General features: G+C 41.3%; 1 protein-coding gene across 1 annotated transcript in view; it reads right to left on the reverse strand.

Moving 5' to 3' along the window:
- LOC137334579 (meiosis-specific coiled-coil domain-containing protein MEIOC-like) overlaps positions 1 to 26,627 on the reverse strand; it is a 75,245-nt gene that overhangs the window by 24,558 nt on the left and 24,060 nt on the right. Inside the window, exon 2 of the mRNA XM_067999362.1 lies at positions 9,881 to 10,009. The gene's annotated coding sequence lies outside the window, so the exon portion shown is untranslated. The remainder of the gene's footprint in view (positions 1 to 9,880; positions 10,010 to 26,627) is intronic.

The raw sequence follows: 26,627 nt of genomic DNA on the forward strand, positions 1-26,627 counted from the left end.
ATGTCACCTTTGGTTCTTTTGCCAATCACCTTAAACCAATGTCCTCTAGTTCTTGATCCTTCTGCCAATGGGAACAGTTTCTCTCTATCTCCTCTCAACCGTCTCTGTTCCAAGGAGATCAACCCAGCTTCTCCAGTCTACCCATAAAACGAAAGTCCCTCATCCCTGGAATCATTCTAGTAAATCTTTTCTGAACCCTCTCTAAGGACTTCACGTCCTTCCTAAAATGCAAGGAACTTGGACACAATATTCCAGTTGTGGCCAAACCAATGTTTTATAAAGGTTCATCACGACTTCCTTCCTTTTGTACTCTATGTCTCCACTTATAAAGCCCAGGATCCCCTATGCTTTTTTAAACGCTTTCTCAACCTGCCCTGCCACCTTCAACGATTTGTGCACATATAGCGCCAGATCTCTCTGTTCCTGAACCCCTTTTAGAATTGTATCGCCTCTCCTCGTTCTTTCTACCAAAATGTATCACTTCGCACTTTTCTGTGTTAAATTTTATCTGCCAGGTATCCGGCCATTCCATCAGCCAGTCTATGCCCTCTTGAAATCTATCACCATCCTCCTCACTGTTCACTACACTTCCAAGTTTTGGGTCATCTGCAAACTTTGAAATTGTGCCCTGTGCACCCAAGTCCAAGTTATTAATATATATAAAAAAAAAAGCAGTGGTCCTAGTACCGATCCCTGGGGAACACCACAGTATACCTCCCTCCAGTCTGAAAAACAACCATTCACCGCTACTCTCTGTTTCCTGTCACTTAGCCAATTTCATATCCACGCTGCCACTGCCCCTTTAATTCAAAGGGCTTCAATTTTAATGACAAACATATTATGTGGCACTTTATCAAATGCCTTTTGGAAGTCCATTTACACCACATCAACCGCATTGCCTTTATCGACCCACTCTGTTACCTCATCAAAAAACTCAATCAAGTTAGTTAGACACGATTTACCTTTTTCTTTTTATTCATTCATGGGATGTGGGCGTTGCTGGCTAGGACAGCATTTATTGCCCATCCCGAATTGCCCTTGAGAAGCTGGTGGTGAGCCACCTTCTTGAACCACTGCAGTCCGTGTGGTGAAGGTTCTTCCACAGTGCTGTTAGGAAGGGAGTTCCAGGATTTTGACCCAGCGACGATGAAGGAATGGCGATACATTTCCAAGTCGGGATGGTGTGTGACTTGGAGGGGAATGTGCAAGGTGGTGTTGTTACCATGTACCTGCTGCTCTTGTCCTTCTAGGTGGTAGAGGTCGCGAGTTTGGGAGGTGCTGTCGAAGAAGCCTTGGCGAATTGCTGCAGTGCATCCTGTGGATGGTACGCACTGCAGCCACTGTGCACCGGTGGTGAAGGGAGTGAATGTTTAGGGTGGTGGATGGGGTGCCAATCAAGCGGGCTGCTTTGTCCTGGATGGTGTCGAGCTTCTTGAGTGTTGTTGGAGCTCCACTCATCCAAGCAAGTGGAGAGTATTTCATCACACTCCTGACTTGTGCCTTGTAGATGGTGGAAAGGCTTTGGGGAGTCAGGAGGTGAGTAACTCGTCGCAGAGTACCCAGCCTCAGACCTTCCCTTGTAGCCACAGTATTTATATGGCTGGTCCAGTTAAGTTTCTAGTCAATGGTGACCCCCTGGATGTTGATGGTGGGGGATTCGGCAATGGTAATGCCGTTGAATGTCAAGCGGAGGTGGTTAGACTCTCTCTTGTTAGAGATGGTCATTGCCTGGCAGGAATGTTAGTTGCCACTTATCAGCCCAAGCCTGGATGTTGTCCAAGTCTTGCTGCATGCGGGCACGGACTGCTTCATTATCTGAGGGGTTGCGAATGGAACTGAACACAGTGCAATCATCAGTGAACATCCCCATTTCTGACCTTATGATGGAGGGAAGGTCATTGATGAAGCAGCTGAAGATAGTGGGGCCAAGGACACTGCCCTGAGGAACTCCTGCAGCAATGCCCTGGGGCTGAGATGTTGGCCTCCAACAACCACTACCATATATCTTTATGCTAGGTATGACTCCAGCCAATGGAGAGTTTTCCCAGATTCCCATTGACTTCAATTTTACTAGGGTTCCTTGGTGCCACTCGGTCAAATGCTGCCTTGATGTCAAGGACAGTCACTCTCACCTCACCTCTGGAATTCAGCTCTTTTGTCCATGTTTGGACCAAGGCTGTAATCAGGTCTGGAGCCGAGTGGTCCTGGCGGAACCCAAACTGAGCATCGGTGAGCAGGTTATTGGTGAGTAAGTGCCGCTTGATAGCACTGTCGACGACACCTTCCATCACTTTGCTGATGATTGAGAGTAGATGATGGGGCGGTAATTGGCCGGATTGGATTTGTCCTGCTTTTTGTGGACAGGACATATCTGGCAATTTTCCACATTGTCAGGTAGATGCCAGTGTTGTCGCTGTAATGGAAGAGTTTGGCTAGAGGCGCGGCTAGTTCTGGAGGACAAGTCTTCAACACTACAGCCGGGATGTTGTCAGGGCCCATAGCCTTTGCTGTATCCAGTGCACTCAGCTGTTTCTTGATATCACGTGGAGTGAATCGAATTGGCTGGACTGCAGAGCTTTGATCTAATCCGTTGGTTGTGGAATCGCTTAGCTCTGTCTATAGTATGTTCCTTCAGATGTTTAGCATGCATGTAGTCCTGAGTTGTAGCTTCACCAGGTTGGCACCTCATTTTTAGGTACGCCTGGTGCTGCTCCTGGCATGCTCTTCTACAGTCCTCATTGAACCAGGGTAATTGAACCTGTAACAAATCCATGCTGGCTTTCCTTATTTTTTTTTTATTCGTTCATGAAATGTGGGCATCGCTGGCAAGGCCAGCATTTATTGCCTATCCCTAACTGCCCTTGAGAAGGCGGTGGTGCATCACCTTCTTGAACCGCTGCAGTCCAATGGTGAAGGTACTCCCACAGTGCATTTAGATAGGGAGTTCCAGGATTTTGACCCAGCGACGAAGAAGGAACGGCGATATATTTCCAAGTCGGGATGGTGTGTGACTTGGAGGGGAACATGCAGGTGGTATTTTTCCCATGTGCCTGCTGTCCTTGTCCTTCTAGGTGGTAGAGGTCGCGGGTTTGTGAGATGCTGTCTAAGAAACCTTGGCTTCCACACTTGTCCAAGTGACTGTTAATTTTGCCCCCGATTATTGTTTCTAAAAGTTTCTCCACTACTGAGGTTAAACTGACTGGCCTGTGGATGCTGGGTTTATCCTTACACCCTTTTTTGAACAACGGTGTAATATTTGCAGTTCTCCAGTCCTCTGGCACCACCCCCGTATCAAAGGATGTTTGGAAGAATATGGCTACTACCTCCACAATTTCCACCCTTACTTCCGTCAGCAACCCAGGATGAATCCCATTCAGATCGGGTGACCTATCTTTCTTAAAGTACAGTTAGCCTTTCTAGTACCTCCTCTTTTTCAATTTTATGTCCATCCAGTATCTCAACTACCTCTTCTGTTACTGTGACTTTGGCAGCATCTTCCTCCTTGGTAATGACAGATGCAAAGTACTCATTTAGTATCTCAGCCATGCTCTCTGCTTCCACACGTAGATCTCCTTTTTGGTCCCTAATCGGTCCCACTCCTCCTCTTACTACCCGTTTACTGCTTATATGCCTACAGAAGTCTTTTGGATTCCCTTTTATGTTAGCCGCTAGTCTATTCTCATAGTCTCTCCTTGCTCCACTTATTTCCTTCAACACTTCCCCTCTGAACTTTCTATATTCGGCCTGATTCTCACTTGTATTATCAACCTGATATCTGTCATGCACCCCTTTTTTCTGTTTCATCTTACTCTTTCGTCATCCAGGGAGCTCTGGCTTTAGTTGCCCTACCTTTCCCCCTCGTGGGAATGTACTTGGACTGTACCTGAACCATCTCCTCTTTAAAGGCCGCCCATTGTTCAATTACAGTTTTGCCTGCCAATCTTTGATTCCAATTTACCCGGGCCAGATCCATTCTCATCCCACTGAAACTGACCCTCCTCCGATTGAGTATTTTTACTCTAGATTGCTCCTTGTCTTTTTCCATAGCTAAACTAAGCCTTATGATAGTACGATTGCTGTTCCCTAAATGCTCCCTCACTGACACTTGCTCTACTTGACCCATCTCATTCCCCAGAACCAGATCCAGCAATGCCTCCTTCCTTGTTGGGCCGGAAACGTATTGGTCAAGAAAGTTATCCTGAACACACTTGAGAAATTCCTCCCCATCTTTGCCCTTTACACTATTACTATCCCAATCTATATTAGGATAGTTGAAGTCCCCCATTATCACTACTCTATGGCACTTGCACCTTTCTGATTTCCCTGCAAATTTGTTCCTCTATATCCTTCCCACTAGTTGGTCGCCTATAGAACACACCCAGTAGTGTAATGGTACCTCTATTGTTTCTTAACTCTAGCCAAGTAAATTCTGTCTTGACCCCTCCAGGACATCCTCTCTCTCCAGCACTGCAATATTCTCCTTAATCAATACTGCCACCCCCACCACCCTCCTTTCTTTCCTTCCCTATCTTTCCTGAACACCTTGTATCCAGGAATATTTAGTACCCAATCCTGCCCTTTTTTGAGCCAGGTCTCAGTTATCGCCATAACATCATATTCCCATGTGGCTAATAGTGCCTGCAGCTCACCAACCTTGTTTACTACGCTGTGTGCGTTAACATGCATGCAACGTAAACCTATGTTAGACCTTCTTGTATTCTCTCTTAGTCTGTTCCCATCCAATAGTGTATTATTTCTTACTCTAGTGTTATCTGTCTCTCCCAATCCTTTGTGCGCCTTGTTTCTCCTTTCCAATGCTACATCCTGGTGCCCACTCCCCTGCCAAATTTCCCTGCAAATTAAACCCTCTCCCACAGCACTAGCGAACCTCCCCATGAGGTCGTTGGTCCCAACCCCATTGAGGTGCAACCCGTCTAGCCTGTACAGGTCACATCTCCCCCAGAACTGGTTCCAATGCACAGAAATCTAAAGCCCTCCCTCATACACCATTCTCCAGCCATGCATTAATCTGTTCTATCCTCCTGTTTCTATACTCACTAGTGCGTGGCGCCAGGAATAATCTTGAGATTACTACCTTTGAGGTCCTGCTTTTTAATTTCTTTCCTAGCTCCATAAAATCTGCCTGAAGGCCTCATCCCTCTTTCTACCCACGTCATTGGTACCGATATTGACCACGACCTCTGGTTGTTCACCCTCCCCCTTCCAAATGTTTTGTAGCCGCTCAGTGACATCATTGACTCTGGCACCAGGGAGGCAACATACCATCCTGGAATCAGGTCTGCGGCCACAAAAACGTCTTTCTGTTCCCCTAACGATTGAATCCCCAGCCCTATTGCTCTCCTGACTGTTCTCCAAAAACAATACCAAATCACTGCATATTCTATCTTAATATATGTAATCAACATCAAATATATCTTCGTGTAAATTGCACACATATACATACACTCATCTGAAAATGGAACAAGCACAGATAACAGCACAATCTTCAAACAGTTCACCTCTATAACATAGGGAAATTCGAGCAAATCCAACGCAACAGGGTACAGTTAAAACTCATTTTGTTTGCTATTTACAAATTATTGTAAAATACAGTGTAAACATACTTGTGTTATCGGGATTTCCGCTGCACTTCCAAAAAAGTTACAGCAGCAGAGCGAGAACAGCTCCAAGAAGGGAGTGAGACAGAAAGCAGGTAAATATTATTTGAACAGAGAAATGCTACAAAATGCTGCGGTAGATGGATCTGGGTGTCCTCATACATGAAACACAAAAGGTCAATATACAGGTGTAAGTAATCCGGAAGGCAAATGGAATATTGGCCTTTATTTCTGGGGGGGGATGGTGTATAAAAGCAGGGAAGTCATGCTACAACTGTACAGGGTGCTGGTGAGACCACACCTGGAGTATTGTGCACAGTTCTGGTGCCCTTATTTAAGGAAGGGTATACTTGCATTGGAGGCCATTCGGGGAAGGTTCACTAGGTTGATTCCGGGTATGGAAGGAATGTCTTATGAGGAAGGATTGAACAGGTTAGGGCTATACTCATTGGAGTTTAGAAGAATGAGAGGAGATCTTATTGAAACATATAAGATTCTGAGGGGACTCGATAGGGTAGATGCTGAGAGGATGTTACCCCTCATGGGGGAATATAAAACTTGGGGGCATAGTCTCAGAATAAGGGGGTCGGCCATTTAAGATGGAAATGAGGAGGAATTTTTTCTCCCAGAGGGTCGTGAATCTTTGGAATTCTTTATCCCAAAAAGCTGTGGAGGCTGAGTCATTGAATACATTCAAGGCTGAGTTAGACTAATTTTTGATCAGCAAGGGAGTCAAAGAATATGGGGAAAAGGCGGGAAAGTGGAGTTGAGGTAAAAATCAGATCAACCATGATCTCATTAAATGGCGGAGCAGGCTCAAAGGGCCACATGGCCTACTCCTGCTCCTATTTCTTATGGTCTTATTCAGTAACCACTGCTCTTCGTTTTCTGCACTTTAACAAACTTTCCAGTTCTATTTAGAGAACGGTCTCCATGTTCTGACCAGATAATCCACTAACATAAGTTCTTGATGTCTAACAAATGTGGTGTAACTTTGTAAGTGCAAGATAATCTGAACAGAGAAGATACCTGGCAAACCACAACAACAGATGATCGCAAAAGACTCACAGAAGGTACAACGTTGATGAAACCAGTCCATCTCAAAGATAGACAAAACCAGATTACTGCCGATTTTTTCTCCCAGAGGGTCGTGAATCTTTGGAATTCTTTATCCCAAAAAGCTGTGGAGGCTGAGTCATTGAATACATTCAAGGCTGAGTTAGACTAATTTTTGATCAGCAAGGGAGTCAAAGAATATGGGGAAAAGGCGGGAAAGTGGAGTTGAGGTAAAAATCAGATCAACCATGATCTCATTAAATGGCGGAGCAGGCTCAAAGGGCCACATGGCCTACTCCTGCTCCTATTTCTTATGGTCTTATTCAGTAACCACTGCTCTTCGTTTTCTGCACTTTAACAAACTTTCCAGTTCTATTTAGAGAACGGTCTCCATGTTCTGACCAGATAATCCACTAACATAAGTTCTTGATGTCTAACAAATGTGGTGTAACTTTGTAAGTGCAAGATAATCTGAACAGAGAAGATACCTGGCAAACCACAACAACAGATGATCGCAAAAGACTCACAGAAGGTACAACGTTGATGAAACCAGTCCATCTCAAAGATAGACAAAACCAGATTACTGCCGGAAGTAATTCAGTTCTTAACCGACAATCCAATCATTCCCAAACCAAAGTCATAAGCCTTTTTATTAAAACCATAGTTTTAAATAGAAAACTTATGGTTGCTTAATACTACTGTACAACTACAAAAGATTACGCGCAGTGTAATTTTGGAGACTGTCATTGTGAGAAATATTGTATTTAACCCACCTAAAGCTGTGAAGTTGTAATGTGAACTTTGTTACCTCATATTAACTTGAAAACTGCCAGTCCTCTGTTACTGTGATTCTGAACCCAAGTTATTGTAACTGTTGTGATGATTACTTTGATATTTTCGCATTAGGAAAATAAAGTAGTGATTAGAAATACAACTTTCTGTTTCCATTTGTTTCTTCATATTGTTAAGCCAAGAATTAAATTGTTTAGCCAAGAATTAAATTGTTTTTAACCAATGCTATACTTAGGTTGTTGGCAGAATATTTTCTTAATTAATACTATTTGGATTTGTTAATGTAGGATGGCTTAACACAAGATACTTCATTTATTAAACGCTAGATACACGGAGGTGAATTCCTCTATATTTCCTACATCAACAATGGGCAACATAACATTGGGATTTGCAAGTTAATCATCCTCATCTTAGTGTGCTTGGGCCAGGAATTACATTTCCAAACTTAAAAAGTGCTATGGGTCTGACATGCACAATCATGCAACCTCAAAAGGTAAAAAAATGTTAGGGCACTACAGCTCCCCTCTCCCTTTTTTGTAATCTTATACACAATTTTCCAGTCTAAAATACTTTATTCCCAGATCAGGCTCTGCCAGTTGCATCAACCTGCTGGGAGGTGCACTAGAATGTTATGAATTGATTCAACCTCCAATTTTCCTACTCAGACAAACTAAATTTAATTGAAAAAGGGAAAAAAAATCAAAAGCGCAAATTCTCATCGTACTATGGCATGGCATTATGTTGCGACATTAAACCAATGCATTGCAGGCCACCAAGTTACACAGGAATTTTCTTATGATGCAAATGAACTATTTCTAAAGTTGCTGCCACATCATCAATTGTTTGCATCGTACATAAAACTGTGAACCTTATGCTTACACTGGTACAAATACTAAAGAGTGCAGCAATTTGTCATCTAGCGATTGTATCCAAGACAAGATAAATCTGATATGATGTTCAGCACTATATCAGAATTGTTAACAATTTAAATGCAGAACCATTCTGAAACAGACTACAAAGGAATAAATTGTTTTTTAAGCAAAGTTTATAGTTGGGATGGCAAAGCAAAACTTCAGAGTGGCAAGAGGCAGATTTGATTTACCAATCTGTTTCTGAACTCAGGTGCCTAAAACATTATAGGGATTTTCTTCTATTCGTCTGCTCTTGCATGCCTTCTGGCAGCCAGTTAAACTGACATGGACAGGACTCTACATAATACTAAGCCTGGCTGGAACCAACATTCCCAAAATATTCTTATAAACATATGAAAAAGAAATGCAAGAATAATCAATATTCACACTTTCCATATTCACTCATTCATCTGACGAAGGGGATAATCTCCGAAAGCTTGTGATTTTAAAATAAATTTGTTGGACTATAACCTGGTGTTGTAAGATTCCTTACATTTGTCCACCCCAGTCTATCATCGGCATCTCCACATCTTGAATATTGCAACCACATGCCTTACCCATCCCAATTATTAATAATGTTAACTCCTTGGGGAGGCAAAAAAAAGGCAAATTGCAGGAAAAACTGAGGAAATTCCTCCGCAGCTCCTTAAGGCAATTAAGAAAGTTCCAGGAAACCATGGTAACATGATAGATCATTAGATATACTTTACACCTGCCCCCACACTTCCAATACAGCTCAATGTCCTTAGAAATATAGAACTTCACATGACTGCAAAATATGTTACTATCCATTGGGCTGGTCCCAAAGGTCACAGACAATATACCCACTTTATTTCTCCTATTTCACTAGCTCTGCCAAAAATGTATCCACCATCCTCTTGAAATTCATAACATACTTTGGTTCCATTGTCTCTCTAGTAAGGCTGTCCACATACTCACCACCTTGTTCTGATGGTCTTTTCTCATCTTTTTGTACGTTTATAAGAATATTTTGGGGACATTACATTGATTCCAGCCAAGCTTGACATTCTGTAGAATTCTGCCCACGTCAGTTTAACTGGCAGCCAAGATGCATGCATAAGCATCTATGCCCTAGCTACCCTCAGAGTTTCCTCCAAATGGTGTTCAGCTGAGGGAGAGCGGTAGGTGGTAATCAGCACTCACCATCCGCCATCTCGCAAAGTGTGCCGAGACATCTCAGAATCTAATGAGCGCTACGCCAATCTAAGTTTTTGTTATTAATTATTAGAGAAGAAAAAAAAGAGGCAAAAATCAGTTAGCAAAAGTGAGTATTTGATTTGTATAAACAATTTTCCATATATCTACTACACAACTAAGTTACAATAATTTTTTTTTTGCTTCAACGAGGCTTGAAAGGCCAAAATCAGTAATTATATTAGTCATTCTCTTGTCATCCAACATACCAAGATACACCCCAAAACAGCCAATGTAAACTTCAAAATGACTTTTCAAATTATGGTGCTAAATAGTGTTTTACCTTACCTGTGATTTATAATAACTGAAGGGGGAAGCTGAGCTGACCAACTTCTTGCTGAGGAATTCAGATCCCTTTTCCACATCAGTATCATTGCAGTAGACATAAGGAATAACAGACTTTGAAATGGGCTCAGGCTAAAAATATAAAACAAATTGGATTTGTTTTTGAAAACACAGAAGTACTCATTAATTGTAAGAGATGTCCTAAAGATGTAACACTAACTTTTTACTTCAGAAGTTCAGATGACTGTTACAGATGAACAATCTTTAATCCTTCAATGCTCTTATAAATTCAGGTCTAATTTTACAGACATTTAATACAACGGCTCAGTTAAACTCTTACTTGCAGAAAATCTTCAGATTAGGCAGATTTTTCAAATATCCCTGGGATTTTTAAATAGAGAAAATAAAACTTCGTAGAATTGACTTTCAGCCACCTGTTGGCTTACTTATTACTGTACAGCAATTTTTAAACAATGTTAAAATGTTCTGGTGAGTTTTGGATACCACATTAAACTTCACCAAACAAGCTAATGAAAGTACATTGATGGCTAGATATTAATGTTAAGTACCATCAATTTTAGTATCTTAAGTTCTAATTACTAGTCATTTTTCTACTAAAACTGATAACTTTTAAAGATTTTTTTTTGCATTTATATGGCATCCTATTATCAAACATCTCCAAAAGCTTCACATTCAATTAATTAGCTTGAAATGCAGTGTATGTTGTTACATAGGCAAATGTAGCATTTTAGTTTAATTTAAGGTAATATTCTAGATTAACGTTTTTCATATCCTTAACTACCTAATATAACCTCTCTAAGATCACCTTTCTGACAGCTCCTTTGCAAGCTGAAAAGCCCAAGTCTATCCAGTCTTTCCTCAAAACTCACTGGAAATCAGCCTAGTGGCTTTTCTCTGCGCTGCCTCCATCAACTGAATGCGCCTTTTGTTTCTTGGCAATTAGAACTGCATGCAGTATTCAAGGTGCGGTCCGATTAGAGCAGTGTACAGTTTGATTATCTTCACTGACTTATATTCTACTGTTCTGGCTATGTCGTTCAACATCCTACTACCTTTGTTGATTGTTATTCTGCATTGGTTCAGTCTTTCGTGTTGAGTCTACTAAGACTCCTAAGTCTCTTTCAACTTCATCCTTAGCTATAGCAACATCAATCATGGAGTATGTGTGTTGTCTATTTTTCCTTCCAATGTGCAGCACTTTGCACTTGTCTGCATTTAATTTAATCTGTCATTGTTCTGCCCCCTTACATATTTTGTCCAACTCTTTTTGTAATTTCTGAAGTGCTTCTCCAATTCCGCTACCCCTCCTAGTTTGGCATCATCTGCATATTTGACCACTTTGCATCAAGTTTCTGAATCCAGGACATCTATGTAACTTAGAAACAGTACTGGTCCAAGCACTGAGCCCTGAGGCAACCCGCTTAGTACTTTCCGCCATTCTGACATAACTCCTCCAATGACTATTCACGGTTTCCAACCCTTCAGCCAGTTTGTTATCTATTCCCAGGGTTTACCTTAAATCCCCACAGCTTTGAGTTTAATTAATAGTCTTGTGTAGAATTTTATCAAAAGCCTCTTGAAAGCTGAAGTACACCACGTCATACAGCTTATCACAGTCTAGCTGGGTTGTTACTTCCTCAAATAAGTCAAGCAGATTGGAAGGCAGGATCTTACATCGAGTCTACAGCAGAGAAACAGGCCATTCGGCCCAACTGGTCTATGCCGGCTCTTATACTCCACACGAGCCTCCTCCCTCCGTACTTCATCTAACCCCATAAGCACACCCTTCTATTCCTTTCTCCTTCGTGTGCTCATCCAGCTTCCCCAGACCGTTCGTAACCTTGGTGTTCTATTTGACCCCAAGATGAGCACCCAACCACATATCCGCTCCATCACCAAGACCGCCTACTTCCACCTCTGTAACATCACCCATCTCCACCCCTGCCTCAGCTCATTTGCTGCTGAAATCCTCTTCCATGCCTTTGTTACCTCTAGACTTGACTATTCCAATGCTCTCCTGGCCGGCCTCCCGTCTTCCACCCTCCATAAACTTGAGCACATCCAAAACTCTGCTGCCCGTATCTAATTTGCACCAAGTCCTGTTCACCCATCAACCCAGTGCTCGATGACTTACACTGGCTCCCGATCCGGAAACGTCTATATTTTAAAATTCTCATCCTTGTTTTCAAATCCCTCCATTTCCTTGCCCTTCCCTATCTCTGTAACCTCCTCCAGCGCTATAACCCTCCGCGATCTCTGCGCTCCTCCAATTCTCGCCTCTTGCGCATCCCCGATTTTAATCGCTCCACTATTGGCAGCCGTGTCTTCAGCTGCCTGGGCCATAAGCTCTGGAATTCCCTCTCTAAACCTCTCCTCCTCCTTTAAGGCACTCCTTAAAACCAAGACCAAGCTTTTGGTCACCTGTCCTAATATCTCCTTAGATGGCTCGGTGTCAAATTTTGTTTGATAATCGCCCCTGTGAAGAGCCTTGGGACACTTTACTACGTTAAAGGTGCTATATAAATGTAAATTGTTGTTGTTGTTGTTAAATGCATCTATGCTATTTGCCTCAACCACTCCTTGTGGTAGCGCGTTCCACATTCTTACCATTCTTTAGGTAGAGACATTTCTCCTGAATTCCATATTGAATTTATTAGTGACTATCTTATATTGATGACCTCTAGTTTGGGACTCCCCAACAAGGGGAAACATTTTCTTTACGGCTACCCATCAAACCCTTTCATTATCTTAAAGATGTCTATCAGCTCACCCCTCAGTCTTCTCTTTTCCAGAGAAAAGACCCCCAGCCTGTTTAGTCTTTCCTAATAAGTACATCCTCTTAGTTCTGGAATCATCTTTGTGAATCTTTTCTGCACCTTCCCCAAAGCCCCTATATCATTTTACAATATAGAGGCCAGAACTGTAGAACTGTGCACAGTATTCCAAGTGTAGTCTAACCAAGGTTCTATACAAGTTTAACATAACTTCTCTGCTTTTCAATTCTATCCCTCGAGAAATCAACCCCAGTGCTTGGTTTGGCTTTTTTATGGCCTTATTAACCTGTGTCGCTATTTTTAGTGATTTGTGTATTTGTACCCCAAGATCCCTTTGCTCCTTTAGACTTTTATTGTCCAAGCAATATGTGGCCTCCTTATTCTTCCTACCAAAATGCACCACCTCGCCCTTAGCTATATTGAAATTCATATGCCAATCACACGCCCATTCTGCAAGTTAATTAATGTCTTCTTGCATTTTGATGCATTCTTCTTTTGTATTAACTGCACCCCCAAATTTCATGTCGTCCGTAAATTTTGAAATTGTACTTCTGATTCCCGAGTCCAAATCGTTTACGTAAATTGTGAACAACAGTGGTCTCAGCACCGATCCCTGTGAAACATCACTTCCCACCTTTTGCCAGTCTCAGGAGCTACCATTAACCCCTACTCCGTTTTCTGTTTTGTAGCCCGCTTGCTATCCATTCTGCTACCCTGTCCCCTGATTCCAAATGTCTGAACTTAGTCATGAGTTTACATTGTGGTTCCTTATCAAAGGCCTTTTGAAAATAAAAATATATTCCATCTACTGCATTACCCATGTCCACTGTTACTTTTTCAAAGAATTCAATAAGGTTGATCAAGCATGACTTTCCCTTTTGAAATCCGTGCTGACTATTGTTAACCACGGGTGGCTCTGCTAAACAAGAGTGGAGAAATAAGAGTGGCAGGGCTATATTGATAGGGGATTCAATTGTAAGGGGAACAGATAGGCGTTTCTGCGGCCGCAAACGTGACTCCAGGATGGTATGTTGCCTCCCTGGTGCTCGGGTCAAGGATGTCACGGAGCGGCTGCAGGGCATTCTGGAGGGGGAGGGTGAACAGCCAGTAGTCGTGGTCCATATCGGTACCGACGACATAGGTAAAAAAAGGAATGAGGTCCTGCAAGGTGAATTTAAGGAGTTAGAAGATAAATTAAAAAGCAGGACCTCAAAGGTAGTGATCTCAGGATTACTACCAGTGCCACATGCTAGTGAATATAGGAACAGGAGAATAGACCAGATGAATGCGTGGCTGCACGGATGGTGTAGGAGGGAGGGATTTAGATTCCTGGGACATTGGGACCGGTTCTGGGGAAGGTGGGACCTGTACAAGCGGGACGGGTTACACCCGAGCAGGAGCGGGACCAATGTCCCCGCGGGAGTGTTTGCTAGTGCTGTTGGGGAAGGTTTAAACTAGAATGGCAGGGGGATAGGAACCTGAGCAGGGAGACAGAGGAGGCGGAAACAAGGGTAGAAACAAAAGACAGAAAGGGAAGAAGCAATAGTGGAAGGCAGAGAAAACAAGGGCGAGAAACAAATAGGGCCATAGTGCAAAATGCTACTAAGATGACTAGCAATCTTAAAAAGACAAGTCTAAAGGCATTGTGTCTTAGCACGTAGCATTTGCAATAAGGTAGATGAATTAACAGCGCAGATAGATATTAACGGGTATGATATAGTTGCGATAACGGAGACATGGCTGCGGAGGATGGGAACTGAACATCCAGGGGTATTTAATATTTAGGATGCACAGGCAAAAAGGGAAAGGAGGTGGGGTAGCGTTGCTAGTAAAGGAGGAAATCAATGCAATAGTGAGGAAGGATATTGGTTCGGAAAATCACTATGTGAGATCTGTATGGGTAGAGCTAAGAAACACCAAGGGGCAGAAAACGTTGGTGGGGGTTGTCTATAGGCCCCCAAACAGTAGCAGAGATGTAGGGGAGGGCATTAAACGGGAAATTAGAGACGCATGCAAGAAGGGTACAACTATAATCATGGGAGACTTTAATTTACATATAGGTTGGTCAAACCAAATTAGCAATAATACTGTGGGGGAGGAATTCCTGGAGAGTGTACGTGATGGTTTTCTAGACCAATACGTTGAGGAACCAACTAGCAAACAGGCGATCCAAGACTGGATATTGTGCAATGAGAAAGGATTAACAATCTTGTTGTGCGGGGTCCCTTAGGGAAGAGCGACCATAACATGAAAGAATTCCTCATTAAGATGGAGAATGAAGTAGTCGAATCTGAAACTAGGATCCTGAATCTAAATAAAGGAAATTACGAAAGTATGAGGTGTGAGTTGGCTAGGATAGATTGGGGAACTTTACTAAAAGGGATGATGGCGGCTAGGCAATGGCTAATATTTAAAGAACATGTGCAGGAATTACAACAATTATTCATTCCTCTCTGGCGCAAAAATAAAACAGGAAAGGTGGCTCAACCGTGGCTTACAAAAGAAATTAGGGATTGTATTCGATCCAAAGAGGAGACATATAAAATTGCCAGAAAAAGCGGCAAGCCTGAGGATTGGGAGCAGTTTAGAATTCAGCACAGGAGAACATAGAGATTGATTAAGAGGGGAAAAATAGATTATGAGAGTAAACTAGCAGGGAACATAAAAACTGACTGTAAAAGCTTCTATAAATATGTCAAGAGAAAAAGATTAGTGAAGACAAATGTAGGTCCCTTACAGTCAGAAATGGGGAACAAAGGAATGGCAGAACAATTAAACACATACTTTGGTTCTGTCTTCACAAAGGAGGACACAAATAAGCTCCTGGAAATGTTAGGGAACCAAGGGTCTAGTGAGAGGGAGGAACTGAAGGAAATCAGTATTAGTAAAAAAAGTGCTCGGGGAGTTAATGGGGCTAAAGGCTGACAAATCCCCAGGGTCTGATAATCTACATCCCAGAGTACTAAAGGAAGTGGCCCTGGAAATAGTGGATGCATTGGTGGCTTTTTAAAAAAGGAGGGAGAGAAAAAACACGGAATTACAGACCAGTTAGCCTAACATCAGTAGTAGGGAAAATGCTAGTCTATTATAAAGGATGTGATAACAGAACACTTGGAAGGCATTAACGGGATTGGACAAAGTCAGCATGGGTTTATGAAAGGGAAATCATGCTTAACAAATCTACTGGAGTTTTTTGAGGAGGTAACTAGTAGAATAGATAGGGGAGAACCAGTGGATGTGGTGTATTTGGATTTTCAGAAGGCTTTTGATAAGGTCCCACACAAGAGGTTAGTGTGCAAAATTAAAGCACATGGGGATTGGGGGGAATATACTGGCATGGATTGAGAATTGGTTGACAGACAAGAAACAGAGAGTAGGAATAAACGGGTCTTTTTCCAGGTGGCAGGCAGTGACTAGTGCGGTACCGCAGGGATCAGTGCTTGGGCCCCAGCTATTCACAATATATCTCAATGATTTGGATGAGGGAATGGAATGTAACATTTCCAAGTTTGCAGACGACACAAAGCTGGGGTGGAATGTGAGCTGTGAGGAGGATGCAAAGAGGCTCCAATGTGATTTAGACAAGTTGGGTGAGTGGGCAAGAACATGGCAGATGCAGTATAATGTGGATAAATGTGAGGTTATCCACTTTGGTTGTAAAAACAGAAAGACAGATTATTATCTGAATGGTAACAGATTGGGAAAAGGAGAGGTGCAACGAGACCTGGGTGTCCTTGTACACCAGCATTCAGGTGCAGCAAGCAGTTCGGAAGGCGAATGATATGTTGGCCTTCATTGCAAGAGGATTTGAGTACAGGAACAGGGATGTCTTACTGCAGTTGTACAGGGCCTTGATGAGGCCACATCTGGAGTATTGTGTGCAGTTTTGGTCTCCTTATCGGAGGATGTCCTTGCCATGGAGGGAGTGCAACAAAGGTTTACCAGACTGATTCCTGGGATGGCAGGACTGACGTATGAGGAGAGATTGGGTCGACTAGGCCTATATTCACTAGAGTTTAGAAGAATGAGAGGTGATCTCATCAAAACATATAAAATTCTAACAGGACTAGACAGACTAGGTGCAGGGAGGATGTTCCCGATGGCTGGGGAGTCCAGAACCAGGGGTCACAGTCTCAGGATACGGGGTATGCCATTTAGAACCGAGATGAGGAGAAATTTCTTCACTCAGAGGGTGGTGAACCTGTGGAATTCTCGACCCCAGAAGGCAGTGGAGGCCAAGTCATTAGATGTAGTCAAGAAGGAGATAGATATATTTCTTAATGCTAAAGGGATCAAGGGATATGGGGAAAAAGCGGGAACAGGGTACTGAGTTAGACGATCAGCCATGATAATTTTGAATGGCGGAGCAGGGCCGAATGGCCTACTCTTGCTCCTATTTTCTATGTTTCTATGCTTATTATATTTTTGTTTTCTAGATGTTTTTCTATTACATCTTTGTGTAAAGATTCCATTATCTTTCCTACCACCGACATTCAGCTTATGTCTATAGTTCCCTGGTTCTATCTCCCTTTTTAAATATAGGAATAACATTAACTGTCTGCCAGTCCTCTGGTACTATTCCCTTTTCTAATTAATCTTATATAAAATAGTACCTCTGCTATCTCAGCTCTTCTTTTAATATGCGCGGATGCAATCCATCCGGGCCAGGAGTTTTATCCTTTCTAAGTTTGATTAGTTTTTCAATTATCTCCTTCCTTCCTGTCCTATATGTCATTATACCTTTTTTGATCTCATCTTCTGATATCATACCCACCTTATTAAGTCTCCTTGGTAAATAGAGGCAAAGTAGCTATTCAATATTTCTGCCATTTCGCTATCATTGCCTGACAGTTCATCTTGTGCATCCCTTTGTGGCCCTATCCCTATCTTTCTTTTGTTATTTATGCTTCTGTGGAATACTTTACCATTTCTTTTTATATTGCTTGATAATTTAATTTCGTAGTTCCTCTTTGCTTTCCTAATTTTTTTTTACTTCTTTCCTATCCTCTTCGTATTCCCTTTTGTCATCCTCTCCTTTGTTGTCTATGTACTTAAGGGTATGCCTTTTTCTTTAGTTTCAATTTTACCCTTATCTCTTTATTCATCCATGGTATTTCATTATTGGCTGGTTTGTCCTTGTTTTTTTTTTGAAAAGAGGAATATATTTCTCCTGAACTTTATTGATCACCATTTTAAATATTTCCCTCTGCTGTTCTATCTCTGTCAATTTTTTTTCCAGTTTACCTTCCCTAGTTCCATTCTCACTCCCTCAAAATTAGCTTTTTTCCAATTGATTACTTTGGTCTTAGTCTTACTTATGTCTTTCTCAATCATTATTTTAAACCGTACTATGTTATTATCACTAGTGCCTAGATGTTGCCCCACAATTACTTCTTTTATCTGCTCCGGTTCATTTCCCATTACTAGATCCAGCAGTGACTCCTCTCTTGTTGGGCTTCTCACATACTGGGTAAGAAAGGAGTCATGTACACACTGTAAAAACTCCTTTCCCAACCTCTTCTTGCCAGTTTATTTGGGGGTAGCTGAAATCTCTCATGATTATTCAATGTTTTTTTTATTTATTTCATAGATTTGCCTACATATTTCTTCCTTCACTTCCCTTCCACTATTAGGTGGTCTGTAAAATGTGGCTATTAATGTGATTGTTCCCTTCTTATCCTGTCTCAATCCATATGGAATCTGTTTCTATCTTAATATTACTTATGTCCCTTTTTTCTATTGCCATTATGTTCTCTCTAATCAGTACAGCTACCTCATCCCTCCCCCTTTTCCTCCTCTATCCTTTCTAAATACGTTATATCCTGCAATATTTAACTGCCAATCCTACATAAGAACCTAAGAAATAGGAGCAGGAATAGGCCATATGGCTCCTCGAGCCTGCTCCGTCATTCAATAAGATCATGGCTGATCTTCGAACTCAACTCCACTTTCCTGCCTGATCCCCATATCCGTTGATTCCCCTAGAGTCCAAAAATCTATCTATCTCAGCCTTGAATATATTCAATGACTCAGCATCCACAGCCCTCTGGGGTAGAAAATTACAAAGATTCACAACCCTCTGAGCAAAGAAATTCCTCCTCATCTCAGTCTTAGATGGCCTACCCCTTATCCTGCGACTATGTCCCCTAGTTCTAGACTCGCCAGCCATGGGAAACAGCCTCTCAGCATCTAACCTGTCAAGCCCCCTAAGAATCTTATGTTTTAATGAGATCACCTCTCATTCTTCTAAATTTCAGAGAGTGTAGGCCCATTTACTCAACCTCTCCTCATAGGACAACCCTCTCATCCCAGGAATTAATCTAGTGAACCTTCGTTGCACCACCTCTAAGGCAAGTATATCTTTCCTCAGATAAGGAGACCAAAACTGTACACAGTACTCCAGGTGAAGTCTCACCAACGCCCTGTACAATTGTAGTAAGACTTCTTTACTCTTGTACTCCAACCCTCTTGCAATAAAGGCCAACATGCCATTTGCTTTCTTAATTGCTTGCTGTACCTGCATGCTAACTTTTTTGTGTTTCTTGTACAAGGACACCCAAGTCTCTCTGAACACCAACATTTAATAGTTTCTCACCATATAAAAAATATTCTGTTTTTCTATTCTTCCTACCAAAATGAATAACCTCACATTTCTCCACATTATACTCCATCTGCCACCTTCTTGCCTACACACTTAACCTGTCTATATCCCTATGCAGACTCTTTGTGTCCTCCTCACACTCCTGTTCTTTATGTAGCCATGTTTCAGTTATCCCTACTACATGTAGCTCCTCACTTCAAATTATTGCCTCCAGTTCCCCTGCTTTGTTTTAGATGCTGTGCACATTGCTGCACAGGCAATTTAATTTGTTTTTAATAATTGTTCCCTCACTTCATTTTGTACGTGTGTTCTATAACTGTATTTGTTCCCTGACCGTTTATGTTACCCTTGTTCCTTACCTTGGTCGGACCTTTACTACTCGTATCTCCTATTTCTTTTATCTTCAGACTTATGTTATTTTCAACAGATCCCTCCTTCCATCTTACCAGTTCAAAGTCCTATCGACAGTTCTATTTATCCTTTCCGCTAGGACTCTGGTCCCATTCCAGTTCAGGTGGCGCCCGCTCCAGCGATACAGCTTCATTCTGTCCCAGTTCTGGTGCCAGTGTCCCATGAAATCCTGCCTATCCCTATGCCAACTAGCACGTGGCTCGGGTAGTAATCTTAAGATTACCACCCGTGAGGTTCAGTTTTTTAAAAAATTTAGTTCCTAACTTCTGATATTGCCTTAGCAGGACCTCTTCCCTATGTTAGTGGTCCCAACATGGACCATGACAACTGGATCTTCCCCCTCCCTTTCCAAGTTCTTCTCCAGTTGCTCTGAAACATCCTTTACCTTTGTACCAGGCAGGCAATGCATCCTTCTGGACTCAGTCGCGACTGAAGAGGGCGATATCTATCCCCTAATTATCAAATCCACTATGACTATAACCTTTCTATTCTGCTCTTCCCCACCCAACTTCCTCACCCAACTCCCCCACCCCCACACTCAGACTGCCTCCAGCTCCAAGGCGTCAGGGTTAGCATTCTGACTGTCCACACAGCAGCCTGCGTCCTTATCCTCACAGATAACAAGTACGTTGTACCTGTTGGATAGGCCCTGTGTCGGCGGGGCCACCTCCTCTATTGTCCCCTGGTTCCCCTTACCCTGCTGACTAACACTCACAATCCCCCCCTTCCTGTACCTGTGCTTTCCTGAGGTGTGACTACTCTGGAGAAAATTATCCAAAAATTCCTCTCCCTCCCTTATGTGTCATAGTGTCTCTAACTCACACTTCAGTTCAAGATCTCTGAGCTGGAGTGTATCAAGGTAGAGACATTTCCTGCAAATGTGGCACCCGGGACAGTCTCGCTGTCCATAAACTCCCACATATCACAGTCCTGACACATAGCCTGCACTGCCATTTCTAGTTTTTATTTATTAGTAATAACTTAATTCTAGATATAATACAATTACTTCAGATCTGGATTATATTTAGTAGATGGATTTAGCTTGATTACAGATTAATTTGTCACTAATTAGCCTTGTTTTTTGTTTATTAACTTCTTATTTTATTATCTCGGATAAACCCAGCAATTACAAGCAAGTCAGCCTAATGTCGGTGGTGGGGAAACTTTGAGACAATAATCCCGGACAAAATTAATTGGCACTCGGAAAAGTATAGGTTAATAAATGAAAGTCAGCATGAATTTGTTCAAAGAAAATCATGTTTCGCTTACTTGATTGAGTTCTTTAATGAAGTAACAGAGAGGGCTGATGAGGGTCATGCGGTTGATGTGTTTATGGACTTTCAAAAGGCATTTGATAAAGTACATAACAGACTTGTTAGCAAAATTAAAGCCTGTGGGATTAAAGTGTCTGTGGCAACGTGGATACAAAATTAAGGGACAGACAGCAGAGAGTAGTGGTGAATGGTTGTTTTTCTAGACTGGAGGGAAGTATACGGTGGTGTTCCCCAGGGGTTGATATTAGGACCACTGCTCTTTATGATATATATATTAATGACCTGGACTTGGGATAGAGGGTATAATTTCAAAGTTTGCAGATGACACCAAACTCGGAAAGGTAGTAAACAACTTGGAGGATAGTAACAGATTTCAGGAGGACATAAGACAGACGATGAAATAGACAGTCACATGGCAAATGAAATTTGATACAGAGAAGTGTGAAGTGGTATATTTTGGTAGGAAGAAGAAGGAGAGGCAATATAAGCTACATGGTACAATTTTAAAGGGAGTGCAGGGACAGAGACACCTGGGGGTGTATGTACACAAATCTTTGACGGTGGTGGGACACATTGAGAAGGCTGTTAAAAAAGCATATGGCATCCTTGGCGTTATTAATAGAGGCATAGAGTACAAAATCAAGGAAGTTATGCTAAACTTTTATAAAACACTGGTCAGGCCTCAGCTGGAGTATTGTGTTCAATTCTGTGCACCATACTTTAGGAAGGATGTCAAGGCCTTAGAGAGGGTGCAGAAGGGATTTATTAGAATGATACCAGGGATGAGGGACTTCAGTTATGTGGAGAGACTGGAGAAGCCAGGGTTGTTCTCCTTAGAACAGAGAAGGTTAAGGGGAGATTTGATAGAGGTGTTCAAAATCATGAATGTTTTTGATAGAAACGTTTTTTCCTTGTTTACTCTAATAGCAGAAGGGTTGGTAACCAGGGGACACAGATTTAAGGTGATTGGCGAAAGAACCAGAGGCGACATGAGGAAGCATTTTTTTTAACGTAGTGAGTTGTTATGATCTGGAATGCACCGCCTGAAAGGGTGGTGAAAACAGATTCAATAGTAACTTTCAAAAGGGAATTAGATAAATACTTGAAGGGAAAAAATTTACAGAGCTATGGGGAAAGAGCAGGGGAGTTGGGCTAATTGGAAAGCTCTTTCAAAGAGCCGGCACAGGCACAATGAGCCAAATGGCCTCCTTCTGTGCTGTACCATACTATCTCCTCAATTCCTGTTTATTATTTATGTATACCAGATTTTAATTTAATGAAATTCAGATCCCTTTAATGTTAGTATCCTCTATTTAGTTCAATATAATTTTATCCCCTTTGATCTGATTGATTAATTAAACACTTAGCTCAATTATATAATAAATTAAACACTTAGCTGTAATTCCTCTGCTCTGACATCACTTTTTCAGGTTCAGATTTTTTTCCCAGGTTTGTCCCTGCGTTTGTTTTACAGTGCTCTGCTCAGCCGCTTCTCCCACGCTTTGTGTTTCTTCTCCTTTTGAATCCATGCTGACTGCAATTAACTAGGGTATGTTGCACATAGGATACTCAGGCTTACTCTTGATACTCCATTCCATTATTTTACATAGAATGGAAGTAAAACTAATGGATCCGTAGTTGCTTGTGTCTGTTTTGTCACCCTGTTTGAATATGGCCACCACATTTGCCTGTGTCCAATCTGCTGGTACCTCCCCAACATCCACTGACTCCCCCATAATGATGGTCTCTGCCCAACAAATCTCCTCCCTAGTCTCTCTCACTCATCTGAGATAAATACTATCTATCCCTAGGGATTTACATGTTTTGAGCCCATGGAAACTATGTAGAATTTCCATCTCATATATGATGATTTCATTGATTATACTTGGGATAACTTTGGAGAGAGAATATTGCTTAAGATTTCCCTGAATACAGGAGAGACCTTACAAAAATAATCCAGGTCAATGATGTGAATACTGAAAGACATTATACCAGGAAATTGTTCATGGTTATACTTCTAATAACAAACTTCAAAACCTCACGTCAGCTGTTTAAAAGCCTCAGTCTAGTTCCGTAATATTGCATTATCGGGTTTCTTCCGTTAGAGACTCTAAGAACTATGAATGATGGTGTCCCACTAGTGACAGAAAGCAACTACAACTGCAGCTGCACATTTCAACATAACAGATTTTACAACTTTGGCACGTTCTTATCCACTGAAAGCAAGCTAAATGTGCTTCTTTGTTCAGTGCTGGCATCGACTGCATGGCATACTTGACTGGCTTGTCAATCAGAATAATAAAAGGTAGAAAAACTTAATAACATCTCTTTAAAAGAAAACATTTAATTAGAGTTTTTCCAGGACGTAATATAAAAGCCTCTAACAGACTGCCTCCCCGTCCCTACAGATTTCTTCAGACATATTGCTCTCTATGTCCCTCTGCATCTGTACATGGCTTGACCATTAGTAGAAAATGCCAGAACCAGCACGGTATTTTTTTCTTCTTTCTCTCCAGTGAGAAAAGCAAGAGAATCCTATTTGGAGGCAGTGTTATCCCAATATAGAGCAAAAATGAAAGTGCTATATTGGAACCACAGGACCATTCTTATTTTTGTCCCTCTGTAGGAAAGACAGCAACTTCCCACAATACCATGGCCCTGCAGGCACAAACCTGAATCCCACCACTCTATGGTGCAGTGTTAGAACAATGTGAAAAATATTAGTTATTTACACTAGTTTAGGAGAATTACTGGCACATTTTTTTTTTAAAGTGTAATCTAATCAGGTTTAAAAAAGTTTTCACCAGTATCCTAAAATATTTAACAGCTTCTTCAGAAAAAGAAAATATATCTTAAATGAAAATAAAAAAATGCTGAAAAACAAGTTACTCAGCGACCGCGCAAAGAAAAGACAGGTTACGACAATTCAGGTGTGTAATCTTCATCCGAACCTTCATACAATGTTAAACTACGTAGCCAAAGCACAAGAATACAAGTCAGCAGACGTTGTGACCAAACTGTATGTGGCTTTGGTCAGACTGCTCCTCGTGTGCTGCGTCCAGTTCTGGTCACAGACAGAAAGGAGACATTCAAGCTGAAAGTAGTGCACAGAAGAGCTCCAAGGCTGAGCCCTAATGTTAAAGGTCTGAGTTATGAGGAAAGACCGGACTACCTTCGGCATTTCAGTCTGATAAGGAGGCATCTGAGAGGTGATCTTATAGAGTTTTATAAGATAGTTAAGGAAATGGAAAAGGTAAACCAAGAAAATTGCTTTGTTAATTTGTGAGGGGGATACTGAGATATAGATACAAACTAGTAAAAAGGAAAGAACTCATATTTATATAGCACCTTTCACAACCTCAGGATGTCCCAAAGCAATTTAAAGCCAATGAAGTATTTTTGAAGTGTAGTCACTGTTATAATGTAGGGAAATATGGCAGCCAATTTGCACACAGCAAGGCCCCAGAAACAGCAATAAATAACCAATTAAACTGTTTTAGTGAAGTTCATTGAGGTATAAATATTGCCAGGACACCAGAAGAACTTCCCTGCTCTTCTTCGAATAGTGCCATGGGATCTTTTACGTCTATCTAGAGAGCAGACAGGGCCTCAGTTTAACATCTCATCTGACAACTAGTAAGATAACTTTGGGACTCGTCAGAAAATTCTGCTTTACATGATCAACGTGTGTAATAGATATCCAGCAAGAGCCGAAAGCAAAAACACTGGAATCTTTTAAGAAATAAATGGATGCTGAAATGGGGCGACTTTAGGATCTTTGTGGGTGGATGTAGTAAGATGGGCTGAATGGCCTTCCTTATTCTTAACTATCTTGTGATAATAACCTGTCTTTCCTCTTTACAGATACTGATTGATGCTCTGTGTATTTCAGTAATTTTGTTTTTATTTCAGATTTCCATCATTTGCAGTTATTCCTATTTATTTTACTATATTATAAACTAAAACTATAAAAAGTTCAGAGACAGCAACTCTCCCCTTTTAACATCTTGCTTTCATTAATTTCAATAAATGCATAACTATTTTAGAGGAAGTCAGGTGTGGAGCATTCAAATTTTAAAATATTGTTCAAGTCACTGAATAAAGTAATTCCAACATGTAAATATGCAAAATAAGTTATAAAGGCTCAGAAACAGTCACAAACTAGATTGTTCAACTAAAACAAGAGCTGAACACAACTAATAATGATCAAAATGAAACTAATGTGCTCCTTTACAGTCGCAGTTTGTCAATTTGTAACCTATCTTTATCTTGCTTACAGTCTTTTACATTGTATTTTCTTCATTTACTTTGAGTAGGCAATAAGCAGTTTAAGTGTCTTGTTACACTATAGGTGGTAAACTACATCTATAGTGTGACAATGATGTAGTTTGATGTCCTGGGTTACCTGTTGAATGTCAACACAGAGGACTGTTGCTATGCTTGTACCAACCAGCAAACATCTAACATCTGCTCCAACCATTTGAAAAGGCAATACCAATTCCAAATTACTTGGTGAGTTTATCCAGAGAATAGCTGAACAATGCAGGGTAGAAATATCCCAGTTTCAATCCATGGACAGTGCTGAGTTAGCTAACTCAGTCAGTGCAATGGTAGGAGTTTCTTAATGCCCAGGCTTCCCACCCTTGATTGCTGTCCAGTGAACAATACTGAAGTGTGCATATAAGAGCATGGAGTGAGAACAGGATTGGGCTCAGTCGCGATGCCTCTGTAGTTGAATAGTTGACACTCACTGTTGATCATGGCAGCCAACTTGCCTCATTCAAGAAGTCAGTGTAGCACAGGTATGGTAGACTAGTGGTTGTAATACTGGACAGGAAAAGACCAGCTGATCCATCAAGCTTGTCCCAAACAGTCCAGGTGCATCTGGATAGGGATGGAAGTTTCCCTGAAGAACATTAATGAACTGGTTGGGTTTTTCTGAGGCTAGCCCACAAATTACTAGAATTATTGATGTGAATTTCACAATCTGTCAGAGTGGGCTTTGAATTCACAATATAAATTGCTGGTCCAGTACCAAGACCAATTCATTAACTGTGTTCTCTTCTTTATGGTGAGAATTCCAAAACAAAAGATTTAACTATGCAGTTGTGCTCACTATTTCACAACATCAAAACCAATCCCCTGCCCATACTTGCACCCAATTGTCTCAAATTCAAAAAACGGCAAAAAAATCACAACTGAATGAGTCAGGAACCTACCGATGAACAAATAGCACCTTTAAAAAAAACATTCTTAAGACAAACTTTCAGGAGCAACAGCAATCAGCCTCTAATTGATCTCAAGATGTGCCTATTTACATTACATTACTATTTATATTACTTCCCCAAAGGAAGTAGTTGAACAAGGACAAGGTCAAATCTCTGGTGAGTTTGACTTTGGACTTTAAAAGGATAAACCACCTTAAACACAGATTCACCATAGCAGCAGTTTTTCCTCCTAGATAGAAACGGGTTATCAAGATATTAACACTCCTCTACTTTTGTAAAGCATTATGCACCACACGATATAATTCTCCCGTCATCAAAAAACAGAAAATCCTCTGATTTAGAATCAGCAACACCATAGGAGATCCAGGAGTAACATCAAGAAATTATTTCAGTACAATACTTCAGTAAAGCTGAGGATGAGCATAAGACAATTAATTTACT

Source organism: Heptranchias perlo, chromosome 2 (genome assembly GCF_035084215.1).
Source record: "Heptranchias perlo isolate sHepPer1 chromosome 2, sHepPer1.hap1, whole genome shotgun sequence".
Lineage (NCBI taxonomy): Eukaryota > Metazoa > Chordata > Chondrichthyes > Hexanchiformes > Hexanchidae > Heptranchias > Heptranchias perlo.